A 16,999-nucleotide genomic window follows, 5' to 3' on the forward strand; every position below is an offset into this window, starting at 1 on the left:
GTCTCCGAGAGCTCAACGATCACTGTGTTTTGGCTGTTGCAGCTGAAAAGAGGAAATTGGAAAACCAGGGGAAGAGCCTTGAGGAGATCATTTGCATATTCCCAGTGCCTTCTGGGATAAGTGAAGAGTCTCCGCGAGCTCAACGATCACTGGGTTTTGGCCGTTGCAGCTGAAAAGAGGAAATCGGAATTTTGGCTCATCTTTCATCGTTTTTAAGAAATCTCAATATGGAAGAGGCCAGGAGCCATTTGGTGAGCTGCATTTCTTGCTACATGTTCACAGACTTACCAGTGGAAAAGCCAAACTTCACATGCCACAAATGCAAGCTTGTGTCCCTGTTGGAGGAAAAGTTGCAAAATCTCGAAGAGAGGTTAGCTATGTTGAAGATCATTAAGGAAGGTGAAGAGTTCTTAGACAGAGCAGAATTATCTCTTCATGTTACAGAAAGAGAAGAAATTCGAAGTGCACCTGAAGAAACAGAGGAATGGAGACATGTGACCCAGAGAAGCAGGAGGATCAGGAGGCAGTTAGCACCCATACTTCTCAGGAACCAGTACCAGGCTCTCACGCAGGAAAACGATGAAGAAATACATCAGGATAAGACTTTGCCCACAAATAGCAACCTTGTACGCCCTCAGAGTCCTCCTGGATGGAGAAAGAAAAATGTTGTGAAGAAGAAACGGAGAGTGGTGGTCATGGGGGATTCCCTGTTGAGAGGAACAGAGGCCGCTATCTGCAGACCGGATATAACTTCAAGAGAAATGTGCTGTCTTCCAGGTGCAAAAATTAAAGATGTGTCTGACAGGATATCAGGACTCTTCAGACCTACAGATGACTACCCATTCCTGCTACTACATGTGGGGACAAATGACACCGCAAGAAACGACCTGGAAACCATCTGCAGAGACTTTGAAGAGTTAGGCAAGAAAGTGAAAGAACTGGGAGCACAGGTGGTCTTCTCTTCCATCCTCCCAGTGGATGGCCATGGAACAAGGAGGTGGAATAAGATTCTGCAGGTGAACAACTGGCTACGTCGATGGTGCCGTCAGCAACGATTTGGATTTATGGATCACGGAGTGAATTACCTTTACGATGGACTACTTGCTAGAGATGGGGTGCACCTTACGAAGACTGGAAAACATGTATTTGGAAGTCGCCTTGCTACACTTGTAAGGAGAGCTTTAAACTAGAACAACATGGGAAGGGAAGCAAAAGACCAGAAAAAGCCGTACACCTGACAAATGCTATTGAGAACTCTGCTATTAGAAGTGGAATGGAAGAACAAAGACAAAAGAATCTAGTTAATAAAAATTTGGAGAAAGAGAATCCAATCACAAACTAAAATGTTTCTATACTAATGCACAAAGCATGGGCAACAAACAAGGAGAATTGGAACTACTAACACAGGAAAAGAAATATGTCATTGGAATCACTTTAACTTGGTGGGACGATACACATGATTGGAATACAAGACTAGAAGGATACAACTTATTTGCAAGAAACAGACTTGATAAACGAGGAGGAGGTGTTGCATTGTATGTTAGAAACGCGTATATCTGCACAGAGATTGAAGCTTCAGAGACTGGGAGTTCTGTGGAAACTGTTTGGGTAGGAATACAAGGACAGAACAATGGAAAGGACACCATTGTAGGCATTTACTACAGGCCGCCTGTGCAAGCTGAAGATATGGATGAACTCTTTATGCATCAAATGGCCAAGTTCTCCAAAAAATATGACATAGTTGTCATGGGAGATTTCAACTATCCAGACATTTGTTGGGAATCTCTCTCAGGCAAAACTAACAGGTCAAGGAAATTCTTATCCTCTCTTGCTGACAACTTTATCTTCCAAAAGGTAGGGGATAAAACAAGGGGAACTGCTACCTTGGATCTAATCCTTATAAACAAGGAGGAAATGGTTGAGGAGGTAAAAGTGGCTGGGACCCTAGGAGGTAGCGACCATGCTATTTTAGAATTTTGGATAACTAGAGGAGGAAGACCTGTGTAGACTCAGACGTCAAGGTTAGATTTCAGAAAGGCAGATTTTAAGGGATTCAGAAAGAGAATTGGAGGGATCCAATGGCTGGATATCCTTAAAGACAAAAATGTCCAGGAAGGATGGGAAATCTTGAAAAATGAAATTCTCAAAGCACAATTGCTAACAATTCTGAAAAGACGGAAGAATAGGAAGCATTTAAGGAAGCCAGGATGGATGAACACAGAACTTAAGCACATGCTAAAAAGGAAGAAAAAAATGTTTATAAAATGGAAAGAGGGAGGCATATCTAAAGAAGAATATAATGCTGTCTGCAGAACCTGCAGGGCACAAATCAGATTTTCTAAAGCTGACAATGAATTGAGGCTTGCAAGAGATGTCAAAAGCAATAATAAAGGATTTTGGGGATATGTCAAAAGTAAAAGAAAAGTCAAAGATGCTATAGGATTTTTACAGGATGAAAATGATGAAATGGTAAGACAGGATGTTGAGAAGGCCGAACTTTTAAATTTCTATTTTGCATCTGTTTTCTCTCAGAAAGGAAATGTAACATCAACTGCTCTTCACTGTCCTATTAAGGGAATAGAAGAATCCAGCATATCTATAAACAGAAAGATAGTGAGGAAACACTTAGCTAACCTAAATGAATTCAAGTCTCCAGGTCCAGATGAATTACACCCCAGAGTACTGAAGGAGATAGCAGAAGAAATTTTTGAACCCCTCTCCATAATCTTTGAAAATTCTTGGAGAACAGGAGAAGTCCCAGAAAACTGGAGAAGAGCAAATGTTGTTCCTATCTTCAAAAAGGGGAAGAAGGTGGACCCAGGCAACTATAGGCCGGTGAGTCTGACTTCTATACCAGGAAAGATCTTTGAACAAATTATTAAACAACATGTATGTCAGTACCTGGATAAGAATGAAGTGATTAAACAGAGTCAGCATGGGTTTGTAACTAATAAGTCATGTCAGACTAACTTAATTTCCTTCTATGACGGAATCACTGATTTTGTGGATCAAGGAAATGCTGTAGATATAGTATATCTTGATTTCAGCAAAGCATTTGACAAAGTATCTCATACAATCCTTATTGAAAAAATGACTAAGTATGGAATGGACAAGGCAACTGTTAGGTGGATTCATAACTGGCTTAGTGATCGGACCCAAAGAGTGGTCATAAATGGCTGCACATCCAGTTGGAAGAATGTCTCAAGTGGGGTACCACAGGGCTCTGTCCTGGGCCCTGTATTGTTCAACATCTTTATCAACGATTTAGATGAAGGAATTGAGGGTAAACTGATTAAATTTGCTGATGACACAAAGCTAGCAGGGATAGCTAATACTAGAGAAGAGAGAGGATTCAAAAAGATATAAATAAACTGGAGAAGTGGGCAGCAACTAACAGAATGGTTTTTAACAGGGAAAAATGCAAAGTACTACATCTGAGCAATAAAAATGAAAAAAGCATATACAGAATGGGAGGAATAGGCCTAAGCAACAGCACATGTGAAAAAGATTTGGGTATACTAATAGATCACAGACTGAATATGAGTCAACAGTGTGATGCAGCAGCAAAAAAGGCAAATGCAATTGTAGGATGTATTAACAGAAGCATACAGTCTAGATCACGTGAAGTCATTATTTCCCTCTACTCCTCTTTGGTCAGACCTCATCTGGAATATTGTGTCCAGTTTTGTGCACCACATTTTAAAAAAGACATCAACAAACTGGAGCAAGTTCAGAAAAGAGCAACCAGAATGGTGACCGGTCTGCAAACCCTGTCTTATGAGGAAAGGTTGCAGGATTTGGGATTGTTTAGTTTGCAAAAGCGAAGACTGAGAGGAGACTTATTAGCTGTCTACAAATATCTAAAGGGCTGTCATATTGTAGAAGGATCAACTTTATTCTCATTTGCACAAGGAAAGACTAGAAGCAATGGGATGAAACTGAATGGGAGGAGACACAGATTAGATATTAGAAAAAACTTTTTGACAGTTAGCTTGTTCCACTCATTGATCACTCTGTCACGAGAAGTGGTGAGTTCTCCTTCAATGGAAGTCTTCAAACAGAGGCTGGACAGACATCTGACTGGGATGATTTAGCGAATCCTGGTTTGAGCAGGGGGTTGGACCAGATGGCCCAGGAGGTCCCTTCCAACTCTACGATTCTATGATTTAGTGTTTTGTGGTGAGGGTAATAAGTTTGTACTGGATTCTGGAATGGATGGGTAACCAGTGTAAAAACTGGCACAAAGTAGAGGCATCGGTGTAACAATTGGTAAGGAATATGATCCTCGCTGCAGCATTCAAGACAGATGGGAGAGGGGATCACGTTCAGTTCCCTTCCTGACTTCCAAAGATTAGGGCCTTGATCACTACCTCCTGGAACTGAAGGTACAATGTACCGGTCTGGGCTGCACATCATGATAGCATGTCAGCATTGTACATTGCTATCTGAACGATGAGCACAGCCATCTTCTTGTACTTCTTGTTCTTGAGGTTTACAATTTTTTTTGACTATGGACAGTTCGAGGGGTCGAGGCAGGGCTGGCATGAATAAAAAGCAAATCTGAACTGAGAAAAGTAAGTTAATGTGTATGCACAATGTAGGTGCATATTAACACATGACCATTAACCAGAGAAAACAAAAAGCAAAAAACACAAATATCCTGAACTAAAAGTAAAAAATATACTGCAAATAATGCATAAAGGTAATAATAATAAGGGTATTTAGTAAACATAATTTTGATCAAAATAATGTACAAGCCATCCCGCCACGTCACGGCAACCCTTGTGGGACAGTCCCTACTCTAGTATTTAAAACCTTATCACTTGCCAAGTGGCGTGAATGTGAATAAGGGTCGAGCGGCTGAACCACTTGTAACAGCTTAGGCCAGACTGGATGGCTTTCCCAGCTCAGAAAGAGGGCGGTCACACCCATATATGCACTGAATGCACAATGAAATGAATAAAAAGCAAATCTGAACTGAGAAAAGTAAGTTAATGTGTATGCACAATGTAGGTGCATATTAACACATGACCATTAACCAGAGAAAACAAAAAGCAAAAAACACAAATATCCTGAACTAAAAGTAAAAAATATACTGCAAAAGCCTGGGCAGAGTCTCAAAGGGGCCCCGAAAATGTTGCCAGTATGGGGCCCCGAAATTCCTATTGGCAGCCCTGCCGATCATAGGCTGGGCAGCAGTATTTCAGGCAATTTCATTGCCTGAAACACTGAAAACGCTGTGATTGGCTGTTCAGAAATGAACAGCCAATCACAGTGATCGTAGTTGTGGGGGGACGGCACCACCCCCGGGATGACTACATTATGTGCCCTGCTACAAGACTGAGCGGGCACCTGAATTCGATCACTGCGACTGCGGTGGCGAAATGTACATCGGGGATCTCTGCCTCACAAGGTTGTATGCTTCCATATGCACTTTGCACTTTTATTTTTAGCTGGGTAACATGGCTTATATGGGAGGGTATAACGGATAATAGAGATGGTTAGCACTCGAATAAAAGGTGTAGATGTACGGTGCTAGTGAAAAGGGAACTGATAGTCCCGTCAGCATAAGTTCAATATAGAGTCACTGCACACGTGAATTTTGATTTAAGTGAAATATTTTTAATTTTTAGTTGACGGTGAAGAAGCGATAGCTTTTTGACGTTTCGGCCTCACAACGGCCTTTATCATATAGTCGCCCTTTAGAGAAGAGAGGTTGTAGTCACCGGTTAAATAGTTTCACTGTTAGGCAATGTTTCTAAATTCAGTGGATTGTCCTTAATGACAAGTGGTCCTAATTCCTGAGGATCCACAATTATGGAAATGTCCATGCGCACGCCTGCTTTCCCATAGACTGTAATGTGATTTTTTTTGCGCATTCCGTGCGCAAGCGTTTTTTTGAGACAGGTCGGACAGACCAAAAATGCAACAGGTTGCGTCCAGCGCACACTACAAAAACACATGCGCACGAAAATGCATACGAACACGTGCATACGCTAGACCATGCGCCCCCATGTTACATATAGGGGCGCAGGACGCATGCGCATGGACGCGCACAAAGCGCATAGCTAAAAAACGCTAGTGTGAAACCAGCATTAATCATGATCTAGTGCTTTAGCAGTATGACCATGAATTTATAGTTCCCTGTAAAGCTTTCATTCATGCTTAATTTGCATACAAACAGCTGTGCTCATTAAAGCTAACAAGGGTACAGTCAGCTTTCAAGACACCACAGATTTTTCAGATACTACATGTCCATCTACATCGGAAGATTTTTCTGATTCATCTGCCAGTTCATTTAATAGCTTCAAAATACCGCAGTGCATTTATATTTCCAGATGTGTTTAGATCCTTCAAGGAACAAAAATCACTTTTGGATCTGAAAATATTGGAAAGTGAATCATTGAACAGTCATTTTTCTATGAAAAACCAATATTTTTATCCGCTTCAGTCAAGACCAGCAATATTGGACCAATTTCAAGACCTCATAGAAAAAGACTTGATTGAATTGAATAAAAAGAAAAGAAATGGAAATGAAAAACTTTCTAATTTGACATATGCAGAAAGAAAAGCCATTCAAGAAATAAAAAATAATGAAGACCTCTTAGTCCGAAGAGCAGATAAAGGAGGTGTGCACATAGCCTTATAGTCGTAATATTGTTTGGTTTGGTCGCTTTATCGACGACCTCCTCTTTATACAGTTGTGTCCAAAAGTATTGACACCCCTGCAATTTTGTCAGATAATACTCAGTTTTTTCCTGAAAATGATTGCAAACACAAATTCTTTGGTATTATTATCTTCATTTAATTTGTCTTAAATGAAAAAACACAAAAGAGAATGAAGCAAAAAGCAAAGCATTGATCATTTCACACAAAACTCCAAAAATGGGCCAGACAAAAGTATTGGCACCCTCAGCCTAATACTTGGTTGCACAACCTTTAGCCTAAATAACTGCGACCAACCGCTTCCGGTATCCATCAATGAGTTTCTTACAATGCTCTGCTGGAATTTTGGACCATTCTTCTTTGGCAAACTGCTCCAGGTCCTTGATATTTGAAGGGTGCCTTCTCCAAACTGCCATTTTTAGATCTCTCCACAGGTGCACAGGTGGGATTCAGGTCTGGACTCATTGCTGGCCACCTTAGAAGTCTCCAGTGCTTTCTCTCAAATCATTTTCTAGTGCTTTTTGCAGTGTGTTTTGGGTCATTGTCCTGCTGGAAGACCAATGACCTCTGAGGGAGACCCAGCTTTCTCACACTGGGCCCTACATTATGCTGCAAAATTTGTTGGTAGTCTTCAGACGTCATCATGCCAGGCACACGGTCAAGCAGTCCAGTGCCAGAGGCAGCAAAGCAACCACAAAACATCAGGGAACCTCTGCCATGTTTGACTGTAGGAACCGTGTTTTTTTCTTTGAATGCCTCTTTTTTCTCCTGTAAACTCTATGTTGATGCCTTTGCCCAAAAAGCTCTACTTTTGTCTCATCTGACCAGAGAACATTCTTCCAAAACGTTTTAGGCTTTTTCAGGTAAGTTTTGGTAAACTCCAGCCTGGCTTTTTTATGTCTCGGGGTAAGAGGTGGGGTCTTCCTGGGTCTCCTACCATACAGTACCTTTTCATTCAGACGCCGACGGATAGTACGGGTTGACACTGTTGTACCTTCGGACTGCAGGGCAGCTTGAACTTGTTTGGATGTTAGTCGAGGTTCTTTATCCAACATCCGCACAATCTTGCGTTGAAATCTCTTGTCAATTTTTCTTTTCCGTCCACATCTAGGGAGGTTAGCCACAGTGCCATGGGCTTTAAACTTCTTGTTGACACTGTGCACGGTAGACACAGGAACATTCAGGTCTTTGGAGATGGACTTGTAGCCTTGAGATTGCTCATGCTTCCTCACAATTTGGTTTCTCAAGTCCTCAGACAGTTCTTTGGTCTTCTTTCTTTTCTCCATGCTCAATGTGGTACACACAAGGACACAGGACAGAGGTTGAGTCAACTTTAATCCATGTCAACTGGCTGCAAGTGTGATTTAGTTATTGCCAACACCTGTTAGGTGCCACAGGTACATTACAGGTGCTGTTAATTACACAAATTAGAGAAGCATCACATGATTTTTCGAACAGTGCCAATACTTTTGTCCACCCTCTTTTTTATGATTGGTGTGGAATAATATCCAATTTGGCTTTAGGACAATTCTTTTTGTGTTTTTTTCATTTAAGACAAATTAAATGAAGATAATAATTACAAAGAATTTGTGTTTGCAATAATTTTCAGGAAGAAACTGAGTATTATCTGGCAAAATTGCAGGGGTGTCATTACTTTTGGCCACAACTGTACAATACACAGGATGCACCACATGTCCCTTAAAAAACCGTATAAGGAGACACCTCTCTGATGCTGCTTGTATTACACTATTACAACTACAGGCATTTCAGCGGCATCTAAACATTTTGCAATAAAACACAAAGGCAATACAAGTTTTTTTTAAAGTTTTATGGCATAGAAAAGGTGCAAAAACTGCATAGAGGTGGGGATTATAATAGAAAATTAATGAATAGGGAATCCTATTGGATGTTCACTTTAGACACTCGCATACCCCATGGATTAAATGCTAGATACGATTTAATCGCGCAATATTAAGCATTTGAGTCTGCTTGTATTTTATTGTTTTTAATGTATTTATTTGTTTCATTTGTTTATTGTATATACTTCTTTTCCCCCCCTTTTTTTTCTTCTTTTTTTTTCTGTGTAACAACACATATGCATACCCTTGTTAGCTTTAATGAGCACAGCTGTTTGTATGCAAAGTAAGCATGAATGAGTGCTTTACAGGGAACTATAAATTCGTGGCCAAACTGCTAAAGCACTAGATCATGATTAAAGGGCCCGTTACACTAAGCGATATCGCTAGCAATATCGCTATAACGTCACTAGTTTTGTGACGCAGCAGCAATATTGCTGGTGATATCGCTATGTGTGATACTTACCTCCGACCGCCTCCCCCGCTGGTTATCGCTGATCGCACGAGGACGTCCTGGCCGTTTCTCGTTGGCCACTTCCTGCTGGGCTTCCTGCTGTGGCGACGAGCGACGCATGGACGCGGGCGGGAGGACGTCAGGATCGCCTTGTCTGACAGGTAAGTAGCGACCCCCGATCCCTGCTATGTCGCTGGTGAGATCTGCCTGTTTGGCAGCTCACTAGCGACCACTTAGCGATGCACAAGTGATCTTATCATGGTCGGGATCGCTGGTGCATCGCTAAGTTTAACGGTACCCTAAGACCCACAGGTCGAAACGCGTTGATCATTAGCGGCATTGAGCCAGTGTGTGTATTATGCTGGACATTATTTAAATGGAATTTTAACCATTGTTTGCATTAAAAGTTAAATTTTATCTTTTGATTATTTGCTGGACGTTATTCTTCACTAGATATGTCTTGTGTCCCTAGTTTGACTCTGTTCAGTTCCAATCCCATTATTTGTATGTTCATCTATATGTTTTATCAGACAGATGAGCTTATACGGGCAGAAAAATATTCTGAGATATTCCTAAAAGTAGCTTACAGCTGTATGGGAAATTGAAAAATTAAGCAGAATTGAAAAGTTGATGCACCAGACCTGACTTTCAAACATGGAAGACTAAGATTTTGCTAGTTGCTGTGAGCGGAGTGTTGTATGTGAACAATGCAGAGTTCCAGGAGGGGAAAGACAGGGGAGGGATTGGACATAATCTGTGCATGAAAGGAAGATCCCCACTCTCTGCCTTCTTTGTGTACAGTAGATGACAGCTATTAGAAGAAAGTCCTGACTTACCTCCTGTAATTTAGTTCTGCTTCTTTGTTAACAGAGATGGATTTTACTTAACAACAGGCAGAGAACAGCAAGTTACATAAAAGGAAGGCACCTAGAAGTCGGCACAAGGGCATTTTTACGGAGACGTTTCACATAAATAAAGTGATTGACAATTCTTCTGTTTAGTACACTAGCTATAAAATGTGTTTCTAATTTTATTCTATAAGTTGTGGAAAAAGTTTCTGAAATTTAAAACAACTTTACTCTAAAAATTCAGGCAGTAATTGTTTGATGAAGTGGGACCATTCATTTTTCTATATGGCTGGGTTTTTACCTTAAGGCCATGTGCACACATTGAGTATTTGGTCAGTATTTTATCTCAGTATTTGTATGACGAAACCAGGAGAGGAACATTCAGAGGAAAAATATAATGAAAACACATCACCACTAGTGTTGAGCACTCCGATACCGCAAGTATCGGGTATCGGCCGATATTCACTGTATCGGAATTCCGATACTGAGTTCCGATACTTTTAGCATATCGAATACCGGAATCGGAAGTTCCCATAATGCTATGAGCCAGTTTGATTTGATTCAGCCAATGACAATCCTCAGAAGTGTGGACACGTCCTGTTAGGCATGTAGGCATGTTAACTAATGGCATAGCTGTGATTGGCTGCTGAAATGATGTTATGATGCACTATAAAAGCCGCCGCCGCCATTTCGGGTTCACTCTGCTGTGAATTCAGTTAGGGACAGGCTGCTGTTCAAGACGTGAGGGACAGTTAGAGATAACGGTTTTCACAATCATAGTGTGCTTTACCCAGGCTACATAATCCACCACTGTAGCTTTCTTTTGCCTTGCAGCAGTGTTCACAGCTGTCTGCAAGGTCTGTGTGAGTGCAGCTCACGCTGAGTAGTGTGTCCTGCAACCACGTCTGGTTGTAGGCCGCTCAGCGTGTGTCACTGCCTCATACATATTTTTCTTTTTTTGCTGCTCATTTTTCTTTCTCCTATTAGTGTGCATCCATCCGTATCCATATACAGTATGTTGGTTGCAAACACTATAGGAGAAGACAGCGGAGCCTTTCTGCAGCCTTTCAGTGCTAGTGCCCACTTATCTTCACTGTTCACGGCTGTCTGAGAGGTCTCTGTGTGTGAGTGCAGCTCACGCTGTAGTGTGTCCTACAGCTACGTCTGGTTGTAGGCCGCTGAGTGTGCGTCACTGCCTCACACATATTTTTCTTTTATTGCAGCTCATTTTTCATTCTCCTATTAGTGTGCATCCATCCGTATCAATCTACATTGGTTGGTTGCAAACACTATATAGGAGTAGATAGAGGAGCCTTTTTTCTGGCTTGTGCCCTTCAGTGGCAGCCAGATTAGTATTACCCTAATTTTGGAGCCTCATCTTTTGCATTGCAGGTTACCTTCCTGCATTGTAATAGCTCCAAAAAGTTTGTGATACTATCGCTTTCAATTCTTTGGTCACATCCTTTTAGTTTTTTTGAAAAAAAAACAAACAAAATAAAGTTCACCAAACACTCCATTTGACAGTTGTGTAGGCCACATTAGCTCATATTAAAGTGTAGTCCACACACACACTTTATAAAATTAGTGTTTCTTATACCTGTTAGCAGCTGTTCAGGAATAAGCACACTAAGCCCCACCTTTGTACTTTTCTGCCTATCTTTATCAGTCTACCAAGATGAAGAAGGCAGGGAGTAAGGCACGTGGGCATGGAGTTTCAGCAGGGAGAGGACGTGGGGATTCTGTGCCTGCTGCGGGCACCAGTGAGTCAGCATCCCCCAGTTTTACCAGGCAACAGTCCTTTATGCGCAGCTTTGTAGGACCTCGCCGTACCCCACTGCTGCGGGAGGAACAAATTGAAGCTGTTGTCAGGTGGATGGCAGCTAACGCATCGACTTCAATGACTTCCACGTCCTCTCAGGGCCAGAGCACTGAAGAGCAACCATCTGTCTCTTCACCACCTGCCAAAGTGCCCAGGCAGTCAGAGAGCCCAGGACAGGAGCCATCACAGTCTTTACTTCTGTTCTCTGAATCTGTTGGCTTGGAAAGAGGGGGCCAGCCAAGCAGCATTCAAGAATGTGAAGAGGGAGTATGCAGTGATGCGCAACTTCTTTGTCCCTCTGAATCTGAAGAGGTGGGTGGGCCAGTGCCTATGGTCAGCACACCTCAGTACGCATCAGATGATGACGAGACTCAGGTGCCACTTTCTGGTGCATACGGTGCTGGCGAGACTACCCAGAAGAAGCAGGTGTTTGAAGAGGGGAGTGTAGATGATGAGGTCCTTGACCCATCATGGCGTGAGGAACAGGAAGGTGGTGGGAGCAGCTCTGAGGAAGAGATTCCCCGAACGGCCAAAACAGGAGGGAGAGGGAAGGAGCAGACTTGGTTGCCTGTAGCCTCCACTTCGGCACCCATTAGGAGCATTCCTCTTCCAAAAGCCAAAACGGGCGCTCCCAAGACTTGCAGTGCGTGGTCCTTTTTTGACACAGTTGCAGATGACATTTGTTTTGTCAAATGCAAGCTGTGTCATCAGAAAGTCAAGAGGGAAAAATGTCAGCAACCTCAATATCACAAATATGTGGAAACATGTGCGGACCAAGCATGAGCTGGAGTTACACAGACACACTGAAGACGTAGGCCAACGTACAGCACCACCTACCACCTCTTCAGCTCGTGTTGGGGCCTCTTCCTCCAGATCACACACAGCTGGTTCAGCTTCCTCACAGGATCGCCAAGGAAGAAACTCTGGCACTGTTGTCCTGAGATCCAGTGACATTCCACCCACAGCACCACGTTCCCAGTCATCCTCACACTCCCAGGCCACTCTACAGCCATCGGTAGCACAGGCATGGGATAAAAGGCGGTCATACTCGGCAAACCATCCCTGAGCACAGGCTCTGAATGCTGGCATTGCCAAACTACTGGCCCTTGAAATGCTCTCATTCAGGCTGGTGGAGACTGACACCTTCCGGAACTTCATGGCATTGGCAGTCCCACAATACACCGTGCCCAGCCGCTTTTATTTCAGCAGGCAAGCCGTCCCTGCCCTGCGAAAGCATGTGGAGGGAAAAATAAAACATGCGCTACTAAATGCCGTCAGTAGCAAGGTCCACCTGACCACCGATGCGTGGACCAGTAACCATGGACAGGGACGATACCTTTTCCCTCACTGCCCATTGGGTCAATGTTGTGGAGCCGGGTACAGATCTGGAGAGTGGCGCTGTACGTGTTCTGCCAACTCCACGGATTGCAGGAATCCAGTCTGTACACATTGACTCCTCCTCCTACTCAAGTTCCTCAGAATCAGCGCTGCAGGAGCCTGTTACGACCGATATGAGCACAGCCGTGGCCAAACGTCAACAGGCTGTACTGAAATTTATTTCTTTGTGGAATCGAAGCCACACAGCGCAGGAGCTCTGGAATGCCATCAAGCAGGAGAGCGACGTGTGGTTTCTGCCAGCGAATCTCCAGCCAGGCTTGGTAGTGTGTGACAGTTGCCGAAATCTGGTGGCGGCTCTGGGCCTAGGCAACCTCACTCACATCCCATGTCTGGCACATGTGCTGAACTTGGTAGTGCAGAGCTTTCTGAGAGACTATTCGGATCTTGATGCACTGCTGCACAAGGTCCGCATAGAGTGCGCTCACTTGCGGCGTTCCAGCACGGCAAGATTGCGCCTTGCAGCTCTGCAGCGCCGATTACGCCTTCCGGAACATCGCATCATATGTGACCTACCCACCAGGTGGAATTCAATGTTACATATGTTGGAGCGGTTGTGTGAGCAGAAGGCAGCAGTAATGGAGTACCAGCTGCATCAGGCACAAACAAGTCGCACTGTGCACCGGTCACACTTCAGCACCACTGAGTGGGCCTCTATGAAGGACATCTGCCTCGTTTTGTGTGCCTTCGATGATTTCAAGCGGATGGCGAGTGCAGATGATGCACTAGTCAGCATGACTGTCCCCCTTATCTGCCTGCTTCAAAAAACACTGCAAGCACTAAGGGAGGAGGTTTTGGAAGAGGTGGAGGATGAGGAGTCACAAATGCCATCTGCTTCTGGACAGTCTGCGCTACGTGGTTCCTCACAAAGGCCTAGGCAGGGGACACATTGTGAAGAGGATGAGGAGGAGTTAATGGAGGAGGAAGACATCTCTCCAGAGGAGGGAGGTACACAGTGCTCTAGTCAGTATGTACAGTGAGGGTGGGGTGATGCAGAGCAGGCAGAGATGACGCCTCAAGCAGGGGACAGTGTTTCTTTGGCAGTTGGGAGTCTGCAGCACATGGTTGATTTCATGCTGCAGTGCCTGAGAAACGACCGCCGCATCGCCCACATTCTCAACACGGCTGATTATTGGGTGTACACCCTCCTAGATCCTCGCTACCGGGACAACTTACAAAGCCTCATACCACCGTTGAACCGGGAGCGTAAAATGCGGGAGTACCAAGACACACTGGTGCAGTCCATCATGTTCTCCATTCCACCTGACAGCAGTGCTGCTAGTGCTTTACAAAGCAGCTCTGTGCGTCGAGGAAGTGGAGGAAGCTCTGCACAAAGAGGGAGCAGAGGCAGCGCCTCAGCACTAGGCAAGACCAGTATGGCCCAAATGTGGCAAAGTTTTGTGTGTCCGCCACAAATGTCTACACCATCACAGACGGCTCCAGTCAGCAGGAGGCAACGTTTCCATCAGATGGTGACAGACTACATGTCTTGCCCTGTCAGTGTACTCCCAGACGGCTCTTCCCCCTTCAATATTTGGGTCTCTAAGCTGGATACATGGCCAGAGCTTAGCCAGTATGCATTGGAGGTGCTGGCTTGCCCTGCTGCCAGTGTATTATCGGAACGCGTCTTTAGTGCCGCAGGTGGTGTACTAACAGACCGTCGCACGCGACTATCCTCCGATAACGTTGACCGGCTTACTTTTCTGAAAATGAACAAGGCCTGGATCTCGCCAGAATTTGCCAGTCATCTTCCAGAATAAATAATTGGTTGGCAACAGTATAAAGGTCTCCTGTTGTGTTCATGTTTCTACCACCTGAACTGTAATCCCTGGGCTTCAACACAGCCAGTTGTTGCTCAGAAGTGCCATCTGCACAGAGAAAAACACTAGCTCCTGTTTTAGTGGGGTTCAGTAACGCCAGCTGCTCCCCTGCTGTGTGGACGGCAAAGTCTCCTGCTCCCTCCACATTCAAACTACTACTGATTTTTAAACGTGCTCCACTTAGGCCTCTGGCTCCACCGTCTCTAGTATTTCCCCTGGCCTCCAACCCCACCAGTTTCTGCTCAGAAGTGGCGTCTGCACAATCCACACTTGTTCCTTTGTTATTGGGGCTCAGTCACGTCAGTTGATCCCCCTGATGTGTGTCCGGCAATGTCTCCTGCTCTGTCCACATTCCCATTACTAGTAGTGGGAATGTGGACAGAGCAGGAGACATTGCCGGACACACATCAGGGGATCAACTGACGTGACTGAGCCCCAGTAACACAGGAACAAGTGTGGATTGTGCAGACTCCACTTCAGAGCAGCAACTAGCGGGATTGGAGGCCAGGGGAAATACTAGAGACAGTGGAGCCAGAGGCCTAAGTGGAGCACAGTTACAATCAGTAGTAGTCTAAAACCTATATAAAACTTGCTGCAAGTAGGCCTCGGCCTGCTGCATGATTGATCCTGGGCTTCAACACAGCCAGTTGTCGCTCGGAAGTGCCGTCCGCACAGAGAAAAACACTAGCTCCTGTGTTAGTGGGGTTCAGTCACGCCAGCTGCTCCCCTGCTGTGTGGACGGCAAAGTCTCCTGCTCCCTCCACATTAACCCAACATCCGATTTTCTACTTGTTCCAAGTAGGCCTCAGCCTGCTGAATGATTGATCCTGGGCTTCAACACAGCCAGTTGTCGCTCGGAAGTGCTGTCCGCACAGAGAAAAACACTAGCTCCTGTGTTAGTGGGGTTCAGTAACATCAGCTGCTCCCCTGCTGTGTGGACAGCAATATCTCCTAATGCCTCCACATTCAAGCTAGATCATATTTTCAACTTGCTCCAAGTAGGCCTCAGCCTGCTGAATGATTGATCCTGGGCTTCAACACAGCCAGTTGTTGCTTGGAAGTGCCATCTGCACAGAGAGAAACACATGCTCCAGTGTTAGTGGGGTTCAGTAATACCAGCTGCTCCCCTGCTGTGTGGACGGCAATATCTCCTGCTACCTCCACATTCAAACTACATCACCTATAAAACTTGCTGCAATTAGGCCTCAGCCTGCTCCATGACTGATCCCAGGCTTCAACACAGCCAGTTGTTGCTTGGAAGTGCCATCTGCACAGAGAGAAACACATGCTCCAGTGTTAGTGGGGTTCAGTAATGCCAGCTGCTCCCCTGCTGTGTGGACGGCAATATCTCCTGCTGCCTCCACATTCAAACTACATCACCTCTTAAACTTGTTCCAAGTAGGCCTCGACCTGCTCCATGACTGATCCTGGGCTTTAACACAGCCAGTTGTTGCTTGGAAGTGCCGCCTGCACAGAGAGAAACACATGCTCCAGTGTTAGTGGGGTTCAGTAATACCAGCTGCTCCCCTGCTGTGTGGACGGCAATATCTCCTGCTGCCTCCACATTCAAACTACATCACCTATAAAACTTGCTGCAATTAGGCCTCAGCCTGCTCCATGACTGATCCCGGGCTTCAACACAGCCAGTTGTTGCTTGGAAGTGCCGTCTGCACAGAGAGAAACACATGCTCCAGTGTTATTGGGGTTCAGTAATGCCAGCTGCTCCCCTGCTGTGTGGACGGCAATATCGCCTGCTGCCTCCACATTCACACTACTACTGATTTCAAACGTGCTCCAACTAGGCCTCTGGCTCCACTCTGTCTCTAGTATTTCCCCTGGCCTCCAACCCTGCCAGTTGCTGCTCAGAAGTGGCGTCTGCACAATTAACACTTGTTCCTGTGTTACTGGGGTTCAGTAACGTCAGCTGTTCCCCTGATGTGTGTCCGGCAATGTCTCCTGCTCTGTCCACATTCCCATTACTAGTAGTGGGAATGTGGACAGAGCAGGAGACATTGCCGGACACACATCAGGGGAACAGCTGACGTTACTGAACCCCAGTAACACAGGAACAAGTGTTAATTGTGCAGACGCCACTTCTGAGCAGCAACTGGCGGGGTTGGAGGCCAGGGGAAATACTAGAG

This window comes from Dendrobates tinctorius, unplaced genomic scaffold (genome assembly GCF_039654945.1).
Source record: "Dendrobates tinctorius isolate UK_male_01 unplaced genomic scaffold, ASM3965494v1 ptg000004l, whole genome shotgun sequence".
NCBI classification, from domain to species: domain Eukaryota; kingdom Metazoa; phylum Chordata; class Amphibia; order Anura; family Dendrobatidae; genus Dendrobates; species Dendrobates tinctorius.